The sequence below is a fragment of the Carassius carassius genome, chromosome 10 (assembly GCF_963082965.1).
Source record: "Carassius carassius chromosome 10, fCarCar2.1, whole genome shotgun sequence".
NCBI classification, from domain to species: domain Eukaryota; kingdom Metazoa; phylum Chordata; class Actinopteri; order Cypriniformes; family Cyprinidae; genus Carassius; species Carassius carassius.
The window spans coordinates 33,927,535-33,950,034 of NC_081764.1; the positions used below are offsets into that span (position 1 = coordinate 33,927,535).

Genomic DNA, 22,500 nt, shown 5'->3' on the forward strand with positions numbered 1-22,500 from the left:
AGAGATGCAGCCCTCTGAAACTTAATTTTATTTACTGTTGATCGATTGAATGATTGAATGATTCATCGATTTAAATATTTATGCATTCATGCATGCATTATTTTATGCAATTGTTTGTTTGTTTGTTTATACATTTATGTATGCCTTATTGATAGAATCAGTGTTTAAGTCCAATGTAAAGAGCACAAGCTGCAGCTCATCACGAGTCTCATGATTCCTCAACACGCTCAAGCATGCATTGCTCATTTATCTCAATAAATGTGCTGGCATCATTGTTTTTGATGTGTTTATACTGTATTTTTACTAGTAGATGGATATGTTAAGTAATTGGTCTGGATATGGTCCGTAGCAGTAACTTGTCTAAATCTGATGTTGAATTTATCAGAGATATATCATATTACTGAACCTTTGAAATGACTTATTTTCCCTCACAATTCTGAGTTTATATTTCACATTTTGGACTTTGTTTCTCTTAATTCTTAGAAGAAAAGCCAGTATTGGGAGTACGTATTTATTCTGTGGCTTCAATAGATTTGTGACTTGTGTCTGCCAAAAAACTGATAAGTAAATTCAGCAGTATGTGATGTTTTAGTTATTTGGAGTAGTTCAAATGGTGAAATGCTTTTTTCTGAATTATGATTTGCACACCAAACTACATGCATGCAATGCATACTATTAACTTCAGCTCTAGAAAAACTGCTGCATAGACTGTCTACGTGCTAGAATGGTGATATTTCTGACCTGCACAGTTTGATTGCACACTAGATTGCAGTCATTCCTAGCCGTGTTGTCGATTGTATTATACACAAGATGAGACTCAGTCACACTCCTGTTCCGACTCCATTTTGGTTCATGCCCCGTGGGACACTCACAGAACCCAGCTGCAGCTCCAGAGATGTGGGACAGAGGTAACACCCCCACAAAAAACCCTGGAGCCTTGATGTATGAGTACAGAGCTCACAATAAAGACCAGAGGAGTGCAGGATGATGCATTGCTTGCACTCACCTCACCATTCTCCAGACAGATTACATTAGGAAGGAGGAAGCGGAAAGCAGAAAGAAAAGCTCATTTAGAATCTGATCTTTAACTGTGGCATGATATACCTCAGATCTACCACAACAAACTAAGGTTGGTCTCTGTACATACTAGATAAGTATTTTCCCATTTAAGTGGTCAGTATAGGAAAATTTCAGGTTCAGTTCAAATGAAAGCAATAGAAAAATGTGAAAATTTGCTGAATGTGCTCAACCTCAGGCCATCCAATATGCAGATGAGTTTGTTTCTTCTTCAGATTTGGAGAAATGTAGCATTGCATCACTTGCTCATCAACTATAAACTTTAAAGCATTGCTTCTGGCCAAAATATGAGTCTACGTATAATCCATAATAAAGCTTCCTCCAGTGAAAAAGTCCATCCCCTGTTGTCTCTCACATCAAAATCCATCAATATATTTGTTTAGAGCTTTATTGGACAGTTGTTTTTGCTTATAAACAGTGCTTGATCTGTGCATATTTCTCTCCTGATTCAGACATTGTGACTTTTCCACTGTAGAAAGCTATATTATGGATAGAGGACTCAGTGGTTTGATGTTAAAAATGTCTTAATGGATTTGTTTCTTACAAACACACACAGCTTTTGGTTTCACGAGATGTTAACTGATGAACTGGAGTGCTGTGGTACAACCCGAAGCCATTTTTTTTTTAGAATAATGGCTGGCTGATGAAGTTATTGGCTAAACCTAAATGGCTGCTGCAGCCGCCAAACTTTTCATAGCTGCAAATGGCTGAAGCTGCCACTTCATGTCTACAGATGTCTATGTTATACTGATTAACTAGATCTCAATCTTTCCAAGCATTGCATGGCTTACACTATATTTCTACAAAATGCAATACAATGTAATAAAGAAAACACCAGATTTTACTTTCACAACGTATGCACATATTTAGTCTGTATGCTACTAAACATTTTCAAATAGCCTACAATGCATTTCACAATGCAAATTAGGCAAATCTAATTAAATATGTGCTAATTTGCATATATTAAAAAAAACGAAATCTGAGTATTGGATAAAGCCAGGTTAAAAATATTTTTTCATTGTCTTCACATATTAGATGGGAAAAAAATTACAGAGGGATTTATGGATATCTACTTTTGTTATCCTGTAAATCAGAATATACTGTGTCAATAGCTTAAAAAACATTTCGGACTTGGAGTATGAGAGAAAGGTCATTTTGAGAAAACGGGTTTTAAAGATTTATCATCAGACGAAGTCGCAAACAGACGAAGTGTAGTAAAATAAAGACCTACATGTGTATTTCGGACTTTTTTCACCACAAGTCTGAAAGAAGACATGTTATTGAAGACAAATCTAAAAAACTACCAGAAAAAAAAAAAACGATGTTTTTGCCTGCCGTGTCTCACCTTAATATAAACACACACTGTTATCAGTATTATTTTGGACAAAGTTTTGCACACTGAAGCATGCGTCGTGAATTAGCAATGTGAAAAACGGTTTGTTACTGCAGTAATATCACGTTCAGTGCTATAAATCTCTCCGTTCCAGAATATTTGGTTCATAACATCAATCTTTGATTCAGGCGTTTGTGCAACCGTGCCCTGAAGATTTAACAAAAGTCTGGGTAGGCCTAAGTTAAAAAAAAGTAAGTAAGTAGGAATTAGGAAAGTATGTGAAAAGTGAGATCAAAATTACCTTGCCTGCTTCTTTCCGCCATTTCACCTCAGTGCGAGAAAAAAATGCATCGCTTCTTCTGTACGGAAAACTAGCAATTTTTTTTTTTTCAAAAAATGTTTATTGGCTTTTGTTTGTACATTAAAACAATATAAACAAAGACAAAAAAAAAAAAAATAAATAAATACAAAAAAAATAATAAATAATAAATAAAGACAATAACAAGAAACACATTACAGGACATCTAGAACAAAACTAAACCATAAAAAAAAAATATATATATATATATATATACATTTCGGTATCACAGTTCACAGCTTTACATTGTGTAGTTTACTTTGCTATATCAGTCATCCCATGTTGTCTGATCAACTTGGTTACAGTAGTGCAAAAAGGGAGCCCAAATTTTGTAAAAGTCTTTTAGTTTCCCTTTAACGACATAAGTCAGTTTTTCCAATGCAAGGTTGCAGGTCATTTCTTTAAACCACTGACTACAGGAGGGTCCTTGGGTCTCCTTCCATTTTAAAGCAATAGCACGCTTGGCCTGAAGCAAACTGGAATCAATTAGTTTTCGCTTTCTTGCATTCACCTCAAAATTTACTGGGTATATATGAAACAAACAAAATTTAGGTGCAAGAGGAACATTTTCTTCAACCAGTTTACCAATCATAAAAACAATCTCCTTCCAAAATCCTTGAATCTCATTACACTCCCATATACAATGATAAAGGGTACCAATTTCTTGTTTGCATTTTGCATTTCTTTAGAAATGTCTTCCTGAAGATCATTCTTCCATGCTGTTAAATAAGACAGCGAACTCTCTTTTGATCCCTCTAAAAGTATATTATAAAAGAATGACAGATTGCCCTTGTCCCTTAAATGTTTTAACGTGTGATTTTCTATAATTGACAAAGGGGGTTCTAAATAATTTTTTTATTTCAGAGTGTATAAAACTTCTTATTTGTAAATATTTGAAAAAATGTTTCTGAGGAATATCGTATTTTCTCATCAGTTGTTGGAATGACAACATTATACCTTCCTCGTATAAATCTTTTACTTGACTTATTCCTTTATAAATCCAGTTTTTAAATCCCTTATCACTTCTCCCCGGCACAAAATTTGTATTACCCCAAATTGGTGACAAACCTGACAATGTAATTGCTTCATCTAAAAACTTGTGAGCTTCATACCATACAGAAATTGTATTCCTAAGAAAAGGATTATGCATAGTTTTTTTTGAGCATTTTAATTGAAGATGAGTAAAGATACATCTGTAATGGAATTATTATTCCATTTTTTTCTATATCTATCCACGCTGGAGTGTCTGTATCTACGAAGTAGTACATAGCAGAGCAAAGCTGAGCAGCCCAATAGTAGAGTTTTATATTTGGTACTTTAAGCCCTCCCCGTTCGTATGGTAGATAGAGCAAGGACAGACGTAACCGAGGATGTTTGTTATTCCATATAAACCTTGTGAATGTTTTCTTGAGTATAGCAAAGAAGGTAGCTGGAAGGGGAAGTGGAATCGACTGGAAAAGGTATAAAAATTTTGGTAGAATTGACATTTTTAAGATACTTATACGTCCAATAGTAGAAATTGGCAAAGCACTCCATCGCTCAAGTGAGTCCATAACTTTCTTTATTAATGGGTCATAATTAATTGGAATAATTTCTTTTATATTTGGGGTTATCTTAATTCCTAAATATGTAAAACCTTCAGGGGAGCTGGTGAATTGCCTGGAAGTCAGACAGTTTCTCCTTTCATCCCCATTCAATAATAGCAAGGCACTTTTATTATTATTAACTTTGTAACCTGAAAACTCTCCAAATACAGTTAGTATATTATTGAGTGCTTGAATAGAAGGGTCTAGACTTGTAAAAAACACCACAATATCATCTGCAAACAAAGATAAGCGATGTTCCCTCTCACCTATTGTTATGCCTTTTATTTCAGGACTACTCCGGATTGCCAATGCAAGGGGTTCTACTGCAAATAAAAATAACAGAGGGGACAGTGGACACCCTTGTCGTGTACCTCTACTTAAATGAAAGGGTTTTGAAATTTGGTTATTTGTTATTATTTCTGCCAGTGGATCATTATAAAGTAGCCTAATCCATTTAATATACCCATCACCCAGCCCAAATCTCTTAAGCACCTCAAAAAGGTATCCCCATTCAATCCTGTCAAAGGCTTTTTCCGCGTCCAATGACAGGACCGCATGGTCCTTGGCCTTTTGTTTTTTATATAGTATATTTAGGACTCTACGTATGTTATGGAAGGTTTGTCTTCCAGGCACAAATCCATTTTGATCATTCATAATAAGGTTCGGTATAAATGTTTCAATTCTCTTAGCTAGGGCCTTACAGAGAATTTTTGTATCGCATGACATTAAAGATATGGGCCTATAAGATGATTTTTCATTGGCAGGTTTACCTGGCTTTAATATAAGGGTAATTAGTGCTGATCTCAATGATGGGGGTAATATTCCTTTTTCAAATGATTCATTGAACATTTCAAGCAAGTGCGGTAAAAGTTTCCCTGCAAACTTTTTATAAATTTCCATTGGGAGGCCATCAGGTCCAGGGGCTTTTCCACTACCCATGCCCTGTAATGCCTCTGAGAGCTCTCCTATGCTTAGATTTCTCTCTAGTTCACTTCTTGTCCGCTCTGATATTTTAGGAAACTTAAGTTTATCCAGAAAGCTGTCTTGCCTTTTTAAATCGTTGGTAAATTCAGATTTGTACAGATTTTCAAAATACAATTTAAAATTATTATTTATTTCCAACGGATCTACAATATTCGCCCCATTCTCTAAAATTATTGAATTGATGGCTCTATCTGTTTGTATTTTTTTAATTCTCCATGCAAGCAACTTCCCCGGTTTTTCTCCCTGATCATAATATGATTGTTTTAGCCACATTAAATTCTTAGCTATTTTACTACTGGTTAATTCATTATATTGGGCTTTTAGTACAAGAAGTTCTTTTCGCTTTACAGGGTCATTGTTGCTAAAGAGGTGTTGCTCTAATACCTTGATTTGTTTTTCCAGATTTTCTAATTGTGTCTGATATGTTTTGGATCTATATCTTGTATAACTTAATACCTCCCCCCTAATATAGGCTTTGAAGGCCTCCCATTTGACTGAAGCACTTGTCTGATTTGTATTAAATAGAAAATATAGGTCTATTTTGTTATCCATGAATTTAACAAAATCAGGGTCCAGAAGCCATCTTGCTTGAAATCGAAATCTGGGAGGGGAAAATACAAGATTGTCCATTTGGAGTGTAAATGTAATAGGGGCGTGATCAGATAGTAATATACTGTCGTACCAGCATTTACCTACTTTTGAAACTAGGCTGTTAGAGATTAAAAAATAATCTATTCTAGAGTATGTTTTGTGTGTGTTTGAGAAGCACGAATATTCTTTTTTGCTAGGGTTAAGATACCTCCAGATCTCTACTAAATTCAGATCAGTTATATACTTAATGATAATTTTTTTAGACTGTTGATGGGTATTATCTATTCCTGAAGAGCGATCGTGCACTGGGTTTAATACACAATTAAAATCTCCTCCAACTACATAATGTCCGGGATATGATGATATTGTAAGAAAGAAATTCTGGTAAAAAGAAGGGTCGTCTATATTAGGAGCGTATATACTTATTAGATTAATTTGTGTTGTCAAGATCGTACCATTAAGAACTATGTACCTCCCTAACGGATCTATATGTTGCTCTTTTAACTGAAATGGAACAGATTTGTGAATGAGGATCATGACTCCTCTAGCTCGAGAGGCAAAAGAGGCTTCAAAGACCTGACCTGGCCATCTCTTCGTGACCCTGCTAGTATCTTCTTTTATTAAATGAGTTTCCTGTAGAAAAATTATACTTGATCCCATTTGTTTCATTCGACCTAATACTTGTTTAAGTTTTACCAAATTATTTAGTCCTCTTACATTCCAGCTACAGATTTTTATCTCTGACTTACTGATCATTTACTCTCGTGTTACCATGTTGACATAGCTGTGTCCGAGCATACAATGAAAGGGAAAAAAAGAAAAAAAGGAAAAAAAAAAAGAAAGAAAAAAAGAGAGAAAAAGAAAAAGTGTGGTTCCTCAACAACCTCCCACTTCCACCCCCACCCCCCATGCTTTCCCCCAAACGGAAAGCATGAAAATACCCCCCAATCACCAACTTTGGTTATGAAACACGTTTGATCCATAACATGGAGCAACATTTTGCAAGCTCTCTAACATTATTCACCCCCTCTGGGCTCGCTACCAAATACTGAACAAATCTGGACCACTAACATTATTAAAATCGTACTTCCACCCTTATAGAACATAGGCATAACGTTTGACTCATGTCCAGTTATTCGTAAACTTAAGTAGGCTACTCGCATACATATAATGAAATGGACAATGAGTCACTAAGGATTGTTGTCACATAAATTCGAACACTTAAAACTTTACCTTTGCTTAATAAACACGGGAATTAAGTCCTGTTAACAAGTCCCCACCTGTCTACGGCGTTTAAGCTGTGGTACTCAATGACCGAATGAAGTCCTCTGCCTCCGAGACCGATTTAAAAATATGGCGCTGATCAGAGTGCGTAACTATCAGGTGCGCTGGATAGAGCATACCGTAGCGGATTTCCATGCCTCGAAGTTGGGCCTTCACTCCATCAAACTGCCGTTGGCGCTGACGCGTTTCGGCTGATAGATCCGGGAACAGGCTGATCCGTTGTCCTTCATATTGTAATTCCTTCATTTTCCTAGATGCTCTCAAGGCTTTCTCCTTATCCTGGTAGCTCAAGAACTTCATCACGATCGCTCTTGGAGTCGTCGGCCGATTTGGGTTAACTTGTCCAACCCGATGTGCTCGTTCGATGACAGGTGTGGAACTGAACGTGACGCTCAGAACCTTGGAGAGCAGGTCTTCAATGAAAGCGCACATATTAGATCCTTCTGTTTTTTCGGGCAGACCTACTAATCTCAGGTTAGAACGCCTTCCGCGGTCTTCCAGATCTTGCACTTTGTTCCGTAGAAATTCCGTTGTTCCTTCAAGTTTTTTAACTTTGTGTTGAAGGGTTGAGACATCCTCTTCAGTTTGTGCGATTCTCTCTTCTGCCTCTCCTATTCTTTGCGACTGTGACAGTAAGTCTGATTTTATGCCATTTATTGCATCGAGCATGTCAGTAGATTGTTTTGTAAAGTCAGCTTTCAGAGACTGAATTGCGGTGAGGATGTCATCGTTTGTAGCCGTATTAATTTCAACCTCGATTAGCTTTTTGCTTGCTAGCGCCAAGTTTTCCTCCTCCATCTGCACAGACGGCTTCGAATGATGTCCAGATTTGATGGTTTTTGGTGGCATTTCGTCTCGCAAAACTTTTAAATGTTTTTTTTTTGTTACTAAAATACTGTTATACGAGTTCTGGTGGTCTTTCTGAGAATTTTTGTGAGTATTTTTAGCTGCGAGCCCAACTCGTGCGACTTACCAGCTGCACGTCATAACCGGAAGTCTCCGAAAACTAGCAATTTTAATTGGTCGTCAATTCACTGTGAGTCTGTGTATCGTAGCAACAAGCACAAGACTGTGCTCTTATGAAACCAGTGGGAAAATAGATCTTGTGTATTGTTTATATATTTCATGTGTGTATGTCTCTATGTGATAGAATTATTATTTGATGCAAACAATTCTAGCCGTCTCAGCCAAACTTTATCAGATGGCAGCTCAATTTGCCTTAGGAAATTATTGGCTGGCGGCGGCTGACATTTTAAATGGCGCAAATGGTGGCGCCTGGCGGTCTATGCTGTGGATTATTGTGATGTTTTTACCAGCTCTTTGGACTCTCATTCTGACGGCACCCATTCACTGCAGAGCATCCATTGCTGATGACACTGATGCAATGCTACATGTCTCCAAATCTGATGCAGAAACAAACTCATCTACATCTCGGATGGCCTGAGGGTGTGTACAGTTTCAGCAAATGTTAATTTTTTGGGTTAACTGTTCCTTTAAGGACTTTTAGGCTGTTGTAAAGTTTTATATACTTGTACACAGTAAAGGTTTGTAAACCATTTCCACACTAAACTTATGTTAACAGTCATATTGTTTATATCTTGTGTGAGTGAGTATTTTAACATTTGCAGATTAATTCACTTTCATTTTAAGTGCTTTGCTGTAATCCAGATTTTCTTTTCTTCTTTTTAAAGAATAGGTAATCATTATGCTAAAATGGTTGTCGATTGAGCTTAACTTGTAGTGAACATGGACTATTCATTTAAGATGTGATATGGACAGACTCAGAGCTACATACAATTTTTTGTATGGAATAAAGAGGCCATCACATTGCTTTTTAATTTATATATAGAGAGAGATATAAAACCTTAAGCTATAGCAAGTCTCTGTCTGCATGACCGTCTTTTTCTCTCAACATTCCCAGAATTCTCACAGCCATTTTTCCCATAATTCCTAACAGTTCCGGGAACAGTGCACCGAATGGCTGGTTGCTGCTCTCTTTGGTAAAGTAGGGCATGTGAGAGCCTGGGGATGCACAACATTAATGCACTAATTCCATTCATGCACTATTCAAAATGGCAAAGGTGCTTTCATCGGTAATCTGCTGAGCAGAGCAGTGACCCAAAACTCCCTCACATTACGCTGTATCATCACAACCCATCACTTCATGCTCTCGGCCGCTGATAGGAGCCACTTCTCACAGCTCTTCTGGGCTGAAGATGTTGCGTGGGACTTTATGTGGGCTTGCTGCAGGTCTTTGAGGTCATCAGCAGTGTGTTAGACCATGAAAGTGTGTGTTAAGTGTTACTCTGGGTCTCATTCAGTAATAACTGTGTACATGCTGAACCAGCAGTGAAAAGTAATGCATTATAATATTGTTACTTTTTTAAAATAATTTAACAGTATGTTACTTTTATAATGTATATAAGAATTAAATTCTAAATGGATAATGAATTTTTCACTTTCTTTCACTTTCAAAATTTGTACCTGGACAATTTGCAACAACAACAAATCCTATATTCTTAATTAGTATTTTAGTTTTTCCTTTTAAAATACCTCAAATACTTGAATTCAGATCAATTTACTTGTCGCAAATCTGCATTAGATATTAAGACTTTATTTATATAAATATATTAATTGTGAATATGCATGTAGTTTGACTTGTTTCAAGTGTAAACAAGTTAAAAACAAGTGGAAGAAACATAATAATATTAACATATTGTCATAAAGCAATAAAAGCAAATCCTAATATCTTATGCATTGTTGCTTTTCAGAAAAGTCCTGGGTGGTTGCTAGGGTGTGAATTCTTTCCAGTTGACTGTTCAGCATATGATCACTTTATTTTCACGTTTGCATTTGCGAAAGTATTTTTTGTCTGTTACAGATAAATTAGCAAAGCTAATGTCACACAGCTAGACTGGGGCAGTTTGTGGACAGACACATTTTCCAGTCCTTGTGTGAATCTGTCATTATGAAAGCCTTGTTTTCAGCCAGGCAGTCACTCTGTATATAGATCTGTTTGTTGAAACCTCCTCAGCAGAACTGAGTCACGCAGCAGGAAGAAGCCGCTGATCTTTGGCTTTATTCTGCTTAGTCACTGCTGCTGTGAAACCTTAACATCCTTCCTCCTGATGGCATGTGACCAGAGATGGTCTTCTTCTATCTTTCTCTGCCTACAATCCTCTCCAACATTACTGATTTACGAGATCATAAATACTGTTGAAGGAAACCCAGCGCCTGAAAGCTACAGTCAATTTGGCTGATTAAGAGTTGGCAGAGACGGATGAAAGTCAGCCAGAAACAACAGAGTCACTATTTAATGAAATATTGACACAGATTCTGAGAAGCATTGATCTTTGTTTGATGGCTGCTGTACTTAAGCACTTTTTAAGTGCTTAACTGGTCTTTGAAATTGAAACAATTACTTTAATTTTAGACTGCTTACATTAGTGATAGTCACAGCCGCATTAACAATAGGGCTAGGTGAGGAGGGGGCCCGTGATTGGCTGTGGAGCAGATTTACCACTAGCCATCTGATTGCCAAAACCTTACCACGCCCACCACAAATTAGCTATGTTATTTAGTTGCGCTTTGCCGTGTATTCCATGCAGGGGCGCTGGAATGGGGGTAAAACCAATACTGATTACCAGGGCCCCAAAGGAAGAGAGGGCCCTTGAAAAGTCTGGAATATATATTTTCAAGGGAGGGGGGCATTAGGACTGCCTATGCATAGGGCCCGGGATCTTGTGCTGCGCCCCTGATTCCATGCATTATCATGGAATCATTATCATTAATATTATAGTGACCGTTCGCAAAGACCCGCCTCGTTTAGTTACTGTGTGACAAGCCAGTTGTTCTCACTCACGCAGTGAAAAATACATTGCGGGCCAAAGACTAACGTTACACTGAGTGATTACGCGCCGACATACAAGAGAGAGCTCAGAGCAGCTTACTGGGTTGCCAAACGATCCGTATAATACGGAATCGTCCCGTATTTGACACATAAAAGTCTTGTTCCGTATTGAAGAGATATGGAAGGCACTTTGTTCCGTATTATTGTGAATCAATTCAGTGCAAATCCATGACAGACACACACATAGCTTCTAATATATGTCAGACTATGAATGAAGACATTTGTAGGCTATGTTTAAAAAAAAAAGCAACGGTGGGGTAGATAGGCCTACTAATTTCTCCCCGTTTGTCTTTGATCAGCGTAGCGTTTTTAACATCTTGGAACATCGTCAGAGAATGCCCTTTTAATTGGTCGTTTCAGTCATTGTGAGTCTCATATCTTAGCAACGATGACGACAAGTGACAACAGCGGGAAATGTAAAAATGACTACCGAGCGGCCGGCGAAAAGGAAAAGAGCACAAAAATATAGAATTGAATGGGAAAATGATATAATGGTAGGCTATGTAGGCTAATCATGTGGATTTTTAAAACTCAAATATAGTTGATAAGAATGTGATTATATTAAAGGAGAAGGTACAGGTTTAGTCTAAAATTCCATATATATCTCCCCAGTGTCCCCCTTTGTTGTGTTTCTGTCTCCCGCTCCCTCATAACGTCTCAATCATTTCTGATGAGTTTCTTAATAAAATATCTGGAGGAGGAAAATAATTATTATTTAATTAATAATAATCGCCCTCTTCCCAGACATTTCTAAGATACATTTGACATATTTAACATCAAAACAAATAAAACTGGTTACTTGAGATCGTCGATTCGGCGGATCCATCTCGGCTCGTCTTGATTGAACTTCAGTGAATTTATTCCATGTGTTCCATGTGCGGTTCAATATCTAAGATTCCATGTACGATGTTGCGTGTTCATTGGTCAGTCGTTGAAGCCTATTTCTGATTGGTTGTTGCCGTTTTGGCAGCGTTTATGCCAAGAGCAAAGAGAAAGAAATCGAAGAGAAGAGTACTTGGCCATGCGCGAACGCACGGGACACAGTCTTAGTACATACACGCTTACTTTAAGTGAAGAGGAGAGATTTGCGATTGCACTGAACACGTTTTAAGTGCAGGCATACTCTCTGAGCGAGCCCAGAGAAAATTCTTACAAGAGCATCGTGTATCTGAGAGCGAGCTCCCAGTTCCCGCGCGCGAGCAGAGAGATTCGCGCTCCGCACATTATATTAATGTACTTTCGCACTACAATAATGTGCTCTCGACATTTGACAGGGGAAATAACGTCATACCTTAAAAGTTATCTATATGACTCAATCCACTTTCATTATATAAAAAACCATTGTAATTGGTTTTTCCACTGTAATTTTAAACTCAAAATAAATTTACTTGAAGCAGCAATGCATAAGATATTAAGAATTTTTTAATAGACTATGTCTTGAATATACTTGCATTTGATTTTAAGCATTTTATGCAAGTAAAAAATAAAAACTATGGAATTCTTTTTTAAATATTTATAACATATTGTATTAAAGGAATTGTACACCTAAACATTCACATTTGCTGAAAATGTGTTCACCCTCAGGCCGTCCGAGATGTAGATGAGTTCTCATTCTGACGGCACCCATTCACTGCAGAGCATACGTACATTGATGAGCAAGTGTTGCAGTGCTACATTTCTCCAAATCTGATGAAGAAACAAACTCATCTAAATCTTGGATGACCGGAAGGTGCAAACTCCATATGCATGAGTAACTGATGAGAAAAATGTAATTTTTATGTGCTATTCCTGAACTGTTCCATTAAAAGCAAGCAGACATGCAGATTCTGCATTTGATTCTTCAGACGGACTCGATCGAGTATTGGACAATGATGCCCTCTGGGTTACGCTGTTATTGCTCTGGACGTGTGTGGGGACCGATACCATAAAACAACACGCTCGCTGAAGTCGTCCCCAAATCCTAATTCTATAAAAAAAAATACTGCTCTTTACAGTTGTCTCAAAATCAGCTTGTTCGGAAATCAAAAGGTGGTTATGAATTCATAAATATGTTAGCATATACCACATTTGCATATCAACACCTATTCAGTAATCATAAACTTGCCCCACCCGGACAGTGTGAAGTCTTAAAGGTACAGTAGCAAAACAGCCAGAATATTAGAAGATCACAGTAAATTATGTGTTTTTGTGGTGCATCGTCAGAGCACTTCAGGGGAAAAAAAGCTGCAAAATTGTCATATCTTTTCAGTAATATTTTTGTATCATTATTTTAGTATTTAGTATTTTATTTTTATTTTATTATTTTTTTTTTATATTTTGAATTAGATTTTATTTTTATAATAACCAACGTGATATTATTGAGGTTAAAATGATTTTTAACAAAACATTTTTGACTAAAATATCTAAACATTCTCAAATCAAGCAAAATGACTGGATATCTATTCTTGTTTTCTGAAAAAGTTAGTTTATACTTAAAAATAGAAAAATAAATTCACAGATGGGGTCAAAAAATAAAACTCATATTACCTTTATATTAAGTTCATTTTTTTTTTTCCCAGAAAACAAGGTTTAATTCCTTATTGACTTGCTTTTCAAGTCAATGTATCTTGATCTTATAATGTTAAGATATTTATCCTGGAAAAAAGGTCAAAAATACTGCAGAAAATCATTTTTTGCAGTGTTAATGTCAAAAGCTCCTGAAGCTGGTTTCCGGTGTTTGACTCTACTGTACAGTGCTAGTCTGTGGAGCCGTAGAGCTCTTTTGATTGCACACATTTATCTTCCTTCACTTCCATTCAGTTTTCATGTTTCCTCACAAGCAACTATCCATCTTCGCGGACATATAAATCCAGGCGTCTGGCTCACAGTCCGCGTTATGTAGCTAACTCATTTCTTCTCTCGTGGCTTGATTCAGGAGGTGCTGTAGATTAAATGTGTAGGTTAAAAAATAGTGATATTATTAACTTAACCTTTTCAATAGATTGACTATTTCCACTAACAAGCTGTTTTTTTCTAAGAAGCAGCTGTGTAGCTGTGTACTGAACTCAGTTTATTGTTTGTTTGACCAGATTGTATTTTTGTGTGGCATCTGATACACAATCTCTGTTGCTGATGTAGAACTGGGAATGATTTTGGCAAGTTATTAAGTTTGAATATGAACCATATCAGTTAATTCATAAATATATGGTTATTTTGTAAGGCAGTTATATAGAGAAATTTAGTTAAATGCTCCTGCTAATTTGGTTTGTTAGTTTTTGTAATGTTTCTACTTTTATTCATTTGTATTAAATGTAAATCCATCTGAGACAAGAGGGACAGTAAAGACATTTATAATGTTACAAAAGATTTATATTTTAAACAAATGCTGTTCTTATGAACTTTCTATTCATTAAAGAATCCTGAAAAATAAAATGCATTACAGTTTCCACAAAAATATGAAGAATCACAACTGTTTTCAACATTGATAATAATCAGAAATGTTTCTTGAGCAGTAAATCATCATATTTTCATGATTTCTGAAGATCATGCGACACTGAAGACTGGAGGAATGATGCTGAAAATACAGCTGTGCATCACAGGAATAAATTACACTTTAACAGAGATTCGCATAGAAAAACGTTATTTTAAATTGTAATAATATTTCAAAATAGTTAATTTTTTACAGTTTTTATCAGCTTCCCAAAACTGTTCTTCTGCAAAGCAGACTCTATGTTAAAATAAGCTTGCATATTAAGATTTATTGTTTATACGGTCATGTTGTTGAAGAATGTGCAATTGCTATTTAATTATGATTCAGGCTGATGTGTGAGCGGCTGTATTTGTGCTGATTTAACCATGATTCACACTCTGACAGGAACCGCTATAATTGTTATAGATGTGCACCTTATGGCATCTACCGAGCTGTGATGATCATTGAAAATAGCTGTGGCCATGCTGCTGGTTTGAATTATAATTTGAAAGCAGTAATTGAGTTTACTCTATTAGCTAGAAAGTCTTTGTGTGAGTTTATGCCACGAGATGGTGGTGAGAAGAACAAAGGCTTGGGAGACTGGATGAAATGAGATTGACCGCAAGGGAAGGATGACAGATATCTCTTCTGCCAGCCACGTGTACAATAGAGGCCTTTAAACAGCATTAAATCAGCTCAGATGCAGAAGGACGATAGCACTTTTACTGTACTGTAATCTCTGTGGGGCCTGAAAACACAGCTCTCGGTTTATACGGCTTGCAGATCTCTCAGCGCTCTGAGCTCATAGCCTGTAATAATAATACAAATTAGTATTATTATATAGCCTTATAATATAATAATGGTATTTTAATTGTTTAATGAATTAGGTTTTAAATTTAGTTTGATGCATGTGGTCCATGTAGATGCTGCAGGTTTGAATCCAGGGTGTGTTTTCTGATCAAATAAGACGAAAGAAATTCTGATATAAAATAATAGTCTTTAATATGGATGAGTGCAAAGCTTACCGAAGGCTCTTGTGGAGGGACAGTGACTAGAGATGATGTTCATCCATCTGACTTTGAATTTATAAAAGAACCATCTGGTTTGGAACTAGAAAAGGTGAATAGTCGTATATGCCATCGTTTTACGGTCATACTGGTTGGTTTTAATACATTAATAGTCTCTGTCAGTATGCTGATTCATTCTCTTCTGGTTTTGTCTTCCGGCTTAACCCAGAGTCAGTCTGATCTGGGTTTGTAGTGATCACACAAATCCCTTTAGATATAGCAGCAGAGACAACAACAACATTTGGGCTCTTCGTTTCATCTCTCTTTCATGTGCGTGTGTGTGTGTGTGTTTTAAATGCTAGGACTATTAATCTAAACCCGTCTGTCTACAGTATTCTCAATCTTCTGTGACAGACTGACATGGATTCTAAATGAGATTACAGCAGAATCTCTTCTGAGCAAACAGATCTTTTCCTCTTATTACTCAGAATGCCGTTTATTCTTCATCTGAGGGGAATTTGAGAACATACTCTTAAACATTGATTTTTTGTTTTTAAAAAATGCATTGCATTCCTTAAATTGATCACTAGTAATTTATAATGTTATAAAATATTTCTGTTTCAAATAAAGCATGGTTTCCACAAAAAAAAAAAAAAGGATTTCTGGAGATCATGTGACACTGAAGACTGCAGTAAATACTGCTGAATATACAGCTTTGCATCACAACAATAAATTACATTTTATTCACATAGAAAACAGCTGTTTTCAACTGTAATAATATTTCACAATATTTTTCAGAATTAAAATATTTATTCAAATAAATGCAGCCTTGGTGAGCAGAAGAAACTTCTTTCTAAGCGCCAGTCAAAAACCAGTGATACCACAATAATATACCAGCATGCCAGCTGATGAATCTGTTTAGAGCGCTCCTTAATCAGGATATTTGAGCTGTGGGGAGAGAGAGATGAAATAAGACAGCCGGGCAGGGTTGTACTATTTGATTTTGTCCTGTAGGTATCAGGATTTTAAACGCACCGCAGGCCAGGAACGACTCGACTGATATCTCTACAGGCACCTGAGGCCAAATTACAGACCAGAACAAAGAGATTCTGGAGGGTGGATGTGAGTCAGGCTGCAGCTTTGTGATTTAGCCATAATATAACTAGAGCCTTGCCCAGGACACAAGGCAGAAGAAGGTCTGTTTCTCAATATATCACGGGTCATGAAGAGACTGCAGCCGGGCGGTTGTGCTTAATGGAGGTCAGTTGATCTTTTAGGATCATTCAGGAGTTTTTGCAGCTGGAGGTGACACTGGTTCTTTTTTTTTAATGTTCCATAAACAATTTCTAGATTTTCATGATATTTAGTTCTTTTAATTGTTCTTGAGTGTCTGCATTGATTCCGAATTCTCAAATAATCTGTTGGTGTTTCCTGTACTGCCACTGAATCCGCAGAGTTTGCATGAGAGGAAAAGGTTGGATGCCACACAGCAATGACATTTATCAAAACTATTTGAATTAAAAAATGTCAGAATTTACTCACCCCCATGTCTTTCCAAACCTGTGTGATTTCCTTTTTTCTGCAGGACACAGATGAATCAATAAAATAATAATAATAATAGTAATAATAATTTCTTCTTCAATTTTGTCTTATTTTCCAATACAAATATGCAAACATTTTATTTGAAGAAGCATTTACTCTAGAAGTAAAATTACATAAAAATTACAGAAAGCAAAACTTATGTAATCATCAAAATGAAGTGTTATGCTAATAACTTCCATTGGGATAAGAAAAAAATAATCTCTTTTGATAGATTTTTTTTTTCTTGTTTAATGCTTAAGTTCGATTAATTTTGAGTGTTTTTTTTTTTTTAAATAATGATGAATTTATTTGGCCAAATCAGACATCAGGAAGGGTCAAAGTTCAACGCTCAACTCTTTTAAGCTGAGCACAGATTCAGGACAGGTGTGGGAGGAGGTCAGGACGAGAACGAAAATGTTTGCAAACGTTTAAAAAAAAGAAATCCACTTTCTGACCGATCAAAGATGGAGAGGAGCACAAAATGTTCAAAATTACTGTTAGAAGATCAGTTAGGTATAACGTGTTACACAGTATTGTATTTTGTTACATTTTAAATGTATGTAATTTGATTACAGTTACTAATGTCAATAAAATTATGGTACTTTATGGTTATGCAGTGTTAAGAAAAAATATGAAGTAAATGCATTTTAAAATCATGTTTTGCACGTCAGTATGCCCTTTAATGATTCACCGGAGAATGCAGGCTTAAGTGCAGACGAGTTGTACAACATTTAGATGCAATGAAAGGTTGCCTATCATATTTCAAAATGTTGCACTCGATTTCACATATTTTAGTCTGGCATTATAATTTGGGAAAGGTCCAAGTAAAATGCATACAAGTTTGGTTAACAATTACACTAATACAAGTAAGAATAAATTACTTATTGAACAGAAATGATGGGTAAGACTGAACCTTACGTTGGTTTATCAGAGAATATTTGACTTGCCTCATTTAAAAAGACACTATCTATAGAAATATGTATAGATAGATTATAGATATATTTTCATGTCTGTGTGTCAAGTATTCACTGAGTTTTCATTCATTTTTGTGGCATTTTACAAAAAGAAGTTCACAGAGACCAAGACGGCTGAAAGCACATCCGGTTTGTTTTCTTTATTTTACAAAAGCACAAAGTTTTGTTAATATTGTGAGTGTAAACAAATACAAATACACCCTTCACAGTTTCAAATGATGCATTTCTCTTATCTGTACAATCAGAAATGATGGAACATTTTACATTTACATTTACATTTAATCATTTAGCAAATGCTTTTATCCAAAGCGACTTACGAATGAAAACAATAGAAGCAGTCAGGTCAACAAGAGAACAACAACAGTATACAAGTGCCATGACAAATCTCATTTAGTCTAGTACAGAACACAGCTAGGTTTTTTTTTAATTTTTTATAAGAATATGAAAGACAAGAAAAGAAAGGCCCGCCAGGAGAGCATTACAATAGTCCAGTCTGGAGAGAACAAGAGCTTGGACAAGAAGTTAGGTGGCTTGCTAAATCTTCCTAATGTTGTATAAGGCAAATCTGCAGGACTGGGTCGTTGTAGCAATGTGGTCTGTGAAGCTTAACTGATGATCCATCACAACTCCTAGGTTTCTGGCTGTCCTGGAAGGAGTTATGGTTGACGAACCCAACTGTATAGAGAAGTTGTGATGAAACGAAGGGTTAGCTGGAACCACCAGCAGTTCTGTCTCAGTAAGGTTGAGCTGAAGGTGATGGTCATTCATCCAGCTAGAGATGTCACTCAGACAGGCTGAAATGCGAGCAGCTACCGTCGGGTCATCTGGTTGGAATGAGAGGCAGAGTTGGGTGTCATCAGCGTAGCAGTGATAAGAAAAGCCATGCTTCTGAATGACAGATCCTAATGACGTCATGTAGATGGAGAAGAGAAGTAGTCCAAGTACTGAGCCTTGAGGAACCCCAGTAGCAAGGTGTTGTGATTTAGAAACATCACCCCTCCAAGACGCACTGAAGGATCTGTCAGAGAGGTAGGACTTGAACCACAGGAGTGCGGTTCCAGAGATGCCCATCTTTCTGAGGGTGGACAGGAGAATCTGGTGATTAACTGTGTCAAAAGCAGCAGACAGGTCCAGTAAGATGAGTACTGAGGATTTTGAAGCTGCTCTTGCTAGTCGCAGGGCTTCAGTAACCGAGAGCAGGGCAGTCTCAGTTGAGTGGCCACTTTTGAAGCCAGATTGTTTGCTCTCCAGGAGGTTGTTCTGTACAAGGAACATAGAAAACTGGTTGAACACAGCTCGCTCAAGTGTCTTTGCAATGAATGGAAGAAGGGATACCAGTCTTTAAGAAATGTAAGTTCTTTCCTCTGTAATCAGGAAAAGATGCAAGTGATCGTTCAAGTTGCTGTTTTGATATTTATGTAATTTTTCAGTCAATATTAATTTACTGAAAGAACCATGAGTTTCACTTTGTATTGTATTTTTTAGGTTTGAAAACTTGAAAAGTAAAGTAAACTTGAAAGTAATTAGTAAGCTGATCACTTTTCAAATGCAGTAATCAGTAATGTAATCAAACTGCAATTTTAAAGTAGTCATTTGTAGTGAATTACGTTTTTTTGAGAAACTTACCCAACACTGTAGAAGATACAGTATTCTACATTTGTTCTGTTCAAGAAAGAAAATAAAGTGCTATCTCAAAAAACACAAACACCAATTAGAAGCGCTCTGAACTGCAAAAGGGTTGGCGAGTCTGACACCTCATTAAACATCTAGAGCCTGAAGGTGCGGATGGTTTGCAGTTTATTTCAAGTTCAATAAAGCACTGTATCCTGACGGAGCAGAGTAATACGTGTAGAAAGAAGTGAGTCTCTGAACTCAACTGAAGCACAAGTGGTTTTTCAGAGGCTCAGTATCTGTTCTTGCATTTTTCTTGCCGCTTTCATACAAACGAGACATTGCGGTCCTGCTTTAATAAATGAAGACTCAAAACATTTTAACAGGACATGACAACTGTCATGAAATATTAAAACGCAGCACTACTACACTGCATGCAAATCATGTGTGATGCTTTTCTGTGGCCGTTCATGGAAGATACCAGAGCACTTGACTAAAATGTAGTAGATCGTATTTTTCTTGCTGCCTTCGTAGAGCATGGCCTTAAAATGTCAGAGCGGAGGCTGTGATGTTTTCCACAGGGCTTCATGTTCAGACGTGTCCTTCTGTAATGTGAACATGAGATCATCCATCATGCTGCACAGCACACAGCAGGACAGTTCAAGGGTTTTAGGAGCACATTTTGAGCTCAACTGTATAGAAACTTCAATCTGAAAGCATCAACTCCTTCAGGAGGCATCCTCAATGGGCAAAGTGGTGCATTAATATGTAAATGATGTATTATTTTAATAATTCAAAGGGTTTTCCTTTAGTACAAGAGCATTTCCGCTGAGAAGTGGTACACTGTAAAAAGAAAAAAAAGGAAAAAAAAGTTTTTAATAAAACCATGATTTTTCATTTCAGCATTTCTATTTCATGTTTAATTCAATGTGTTACTTGCCATTTCTGTGTAATTATTTGTGAAATATACAAGTTAATCCTACACCAAACTGTGTTTAGTGTAATATTTGGGGTCCTGAAAGACTGAAGAAATTTGAATTCATTGAAATGACAAAGACTGTTTTACAACCCTGCTTGTTCTAGTCTCATTGAAGCAGACTAAAGAATCGGCAAAGCGAATGAGAGATTAAAAATAGAAAGAAAAGAAAACACATAGCAATTAACGGAAGCTAGAAGTGCGTGTGTGTTTGTGTGTGTGTAAGTGTGTGATGTCTTGCCTGAGATTGTCTTATCACATTGACCCTGTAATCATTTTTGCATCCGTGACATAATTAAGTCTGTGAGATGATTGATTGGATTAATTAGGAATGTAGTAAGACTGGCTGCAAAATGACACACACACACACATCACAAGGCAGCAATTGTAAGCACTCATTACTTTCTGTGCTTGTGTTAAATTTGTTGAGTTAGTTGTGTTTTTCTGGGTTGTTCAAAAGTTTGGAATCTGTAAAATATTTACTGTTTTTGACAGAAGTCTCTTCTGCTCACCAAAGCTGCAAATATGTGATAAAATACACTAAAACATTAATATTGTGAAATATTATTAGAATTTAATATCTGTTTTCTATGTAAATATATAGTTAAAATAGCTGTTTTCTATTGTAATGTTTTGTAAAATGTAATTTATTTCTATGATGCACAGCTGTATTTTCAGCATCATTCCTCCAGTCTTCAGTGTCACATGATCTTCAGAAATCATTCTAATATGATGATTTACTGCTCAAGAAACATTTCTGATTATTATCAATGTTGAAAACAGTTGTGCTGCCAAACTTTTTTTGTGGAAACTGTGATACATTTTAGAAAGTTAGTAGAAAGTTAAAAAACACCATTTGTTTGAACTAGAAATCTCTTGTAACATTATAAATGTCTTTACTATCACTTTAAACACTGTAAACCTTTGAACTTTTAAATGTGAACCACAGAAGTGTTAACAAAAAGTATATAAAGGAAAAAAAATTGTCACTCATGTTGTAGATTTCTCAGCCGTTGTTAACTGCAATGATAGTATCTGTTTGTCATGCTTATTAATATTGTTTTGTACTATAATCCAATTAATATGGATGCATATTACTCAGATATGGCGTGTCAGGTCATGAAACTTGATGATTTGTCATCATGTAAAGACTGAGAGTGATTTCTGTGTTCCTGTACCACATCCATAATGCATCCAACCGTCCTATGACTGCAACACTGGTGTTCTTAGAAACTTGACTTTCAGAACAATTCAGTCATTTAAAGGGAAGTCGTGGCCTAATGGTTAGAGAGTCGGACTCCCAATCGAAAGGTTGTGAGTTTGAGTCCCGGGCCGGCAGGAATTGTGGGTGGGGGGAGTGCATGTACAGTTCTCTCTCCACCTTCAATACCACGACTTAGGTGCCCTTGAGCAAGGCATCGAACCCCCAACTGCTCCCCGGGCGCCGCAGCATAAATGGCTGCCCACTGCTCCGGGTGTGTGCTCACAGTGTGTGTGTGTGTGTGTGTTCACTGCTCTGTGTGTGTGCATTTCGGATGGGTTAAATGCAGAGCACAAATTCTGAGTATGGGTCACCATACTTGGCTGAATGTCACTTCACTTTCTAAATGAGATATCAATCATCATTTAATGAATATGATCGTTTTTCTTTTTTTTTTTGCAAACATGCTAATAACTCTTTTTTTTTCAACAGGAAATTTCACAAAGAAATAGGATGACCTACAAATGTAAGTATGTTTTTAGTAACTCACCACACCTCACTGAGACATTATTATAGTTT

The 22,500-nt window shown here is 36.5% G+C and overlaps 1 protein-coding gene across 4 annotated transcripts in view; it reads left to right on the forward strand.

The window, feature by feature from the left end:
- Positions 1–22,500, forward strand: part of LOC132152204 (disks large-associated protein 4-like) — a 132,769-nt gene that overhangs the window by 63,534 nt on the left and 46,735 nt on the right. For all 4 annotated transcript variants that reach the window (XM_059560994.1, XM_059560995.1, XM_059560997.1 and 1 more), the window contains exon 2: positions 22,414–22,447. The gene's annotated coding sequence lies outside the window, so the exon portion shown is untranslated. The remainder of the gene's footprint in view (positions 1–22,413; positions 22,448–22,500) is intronic.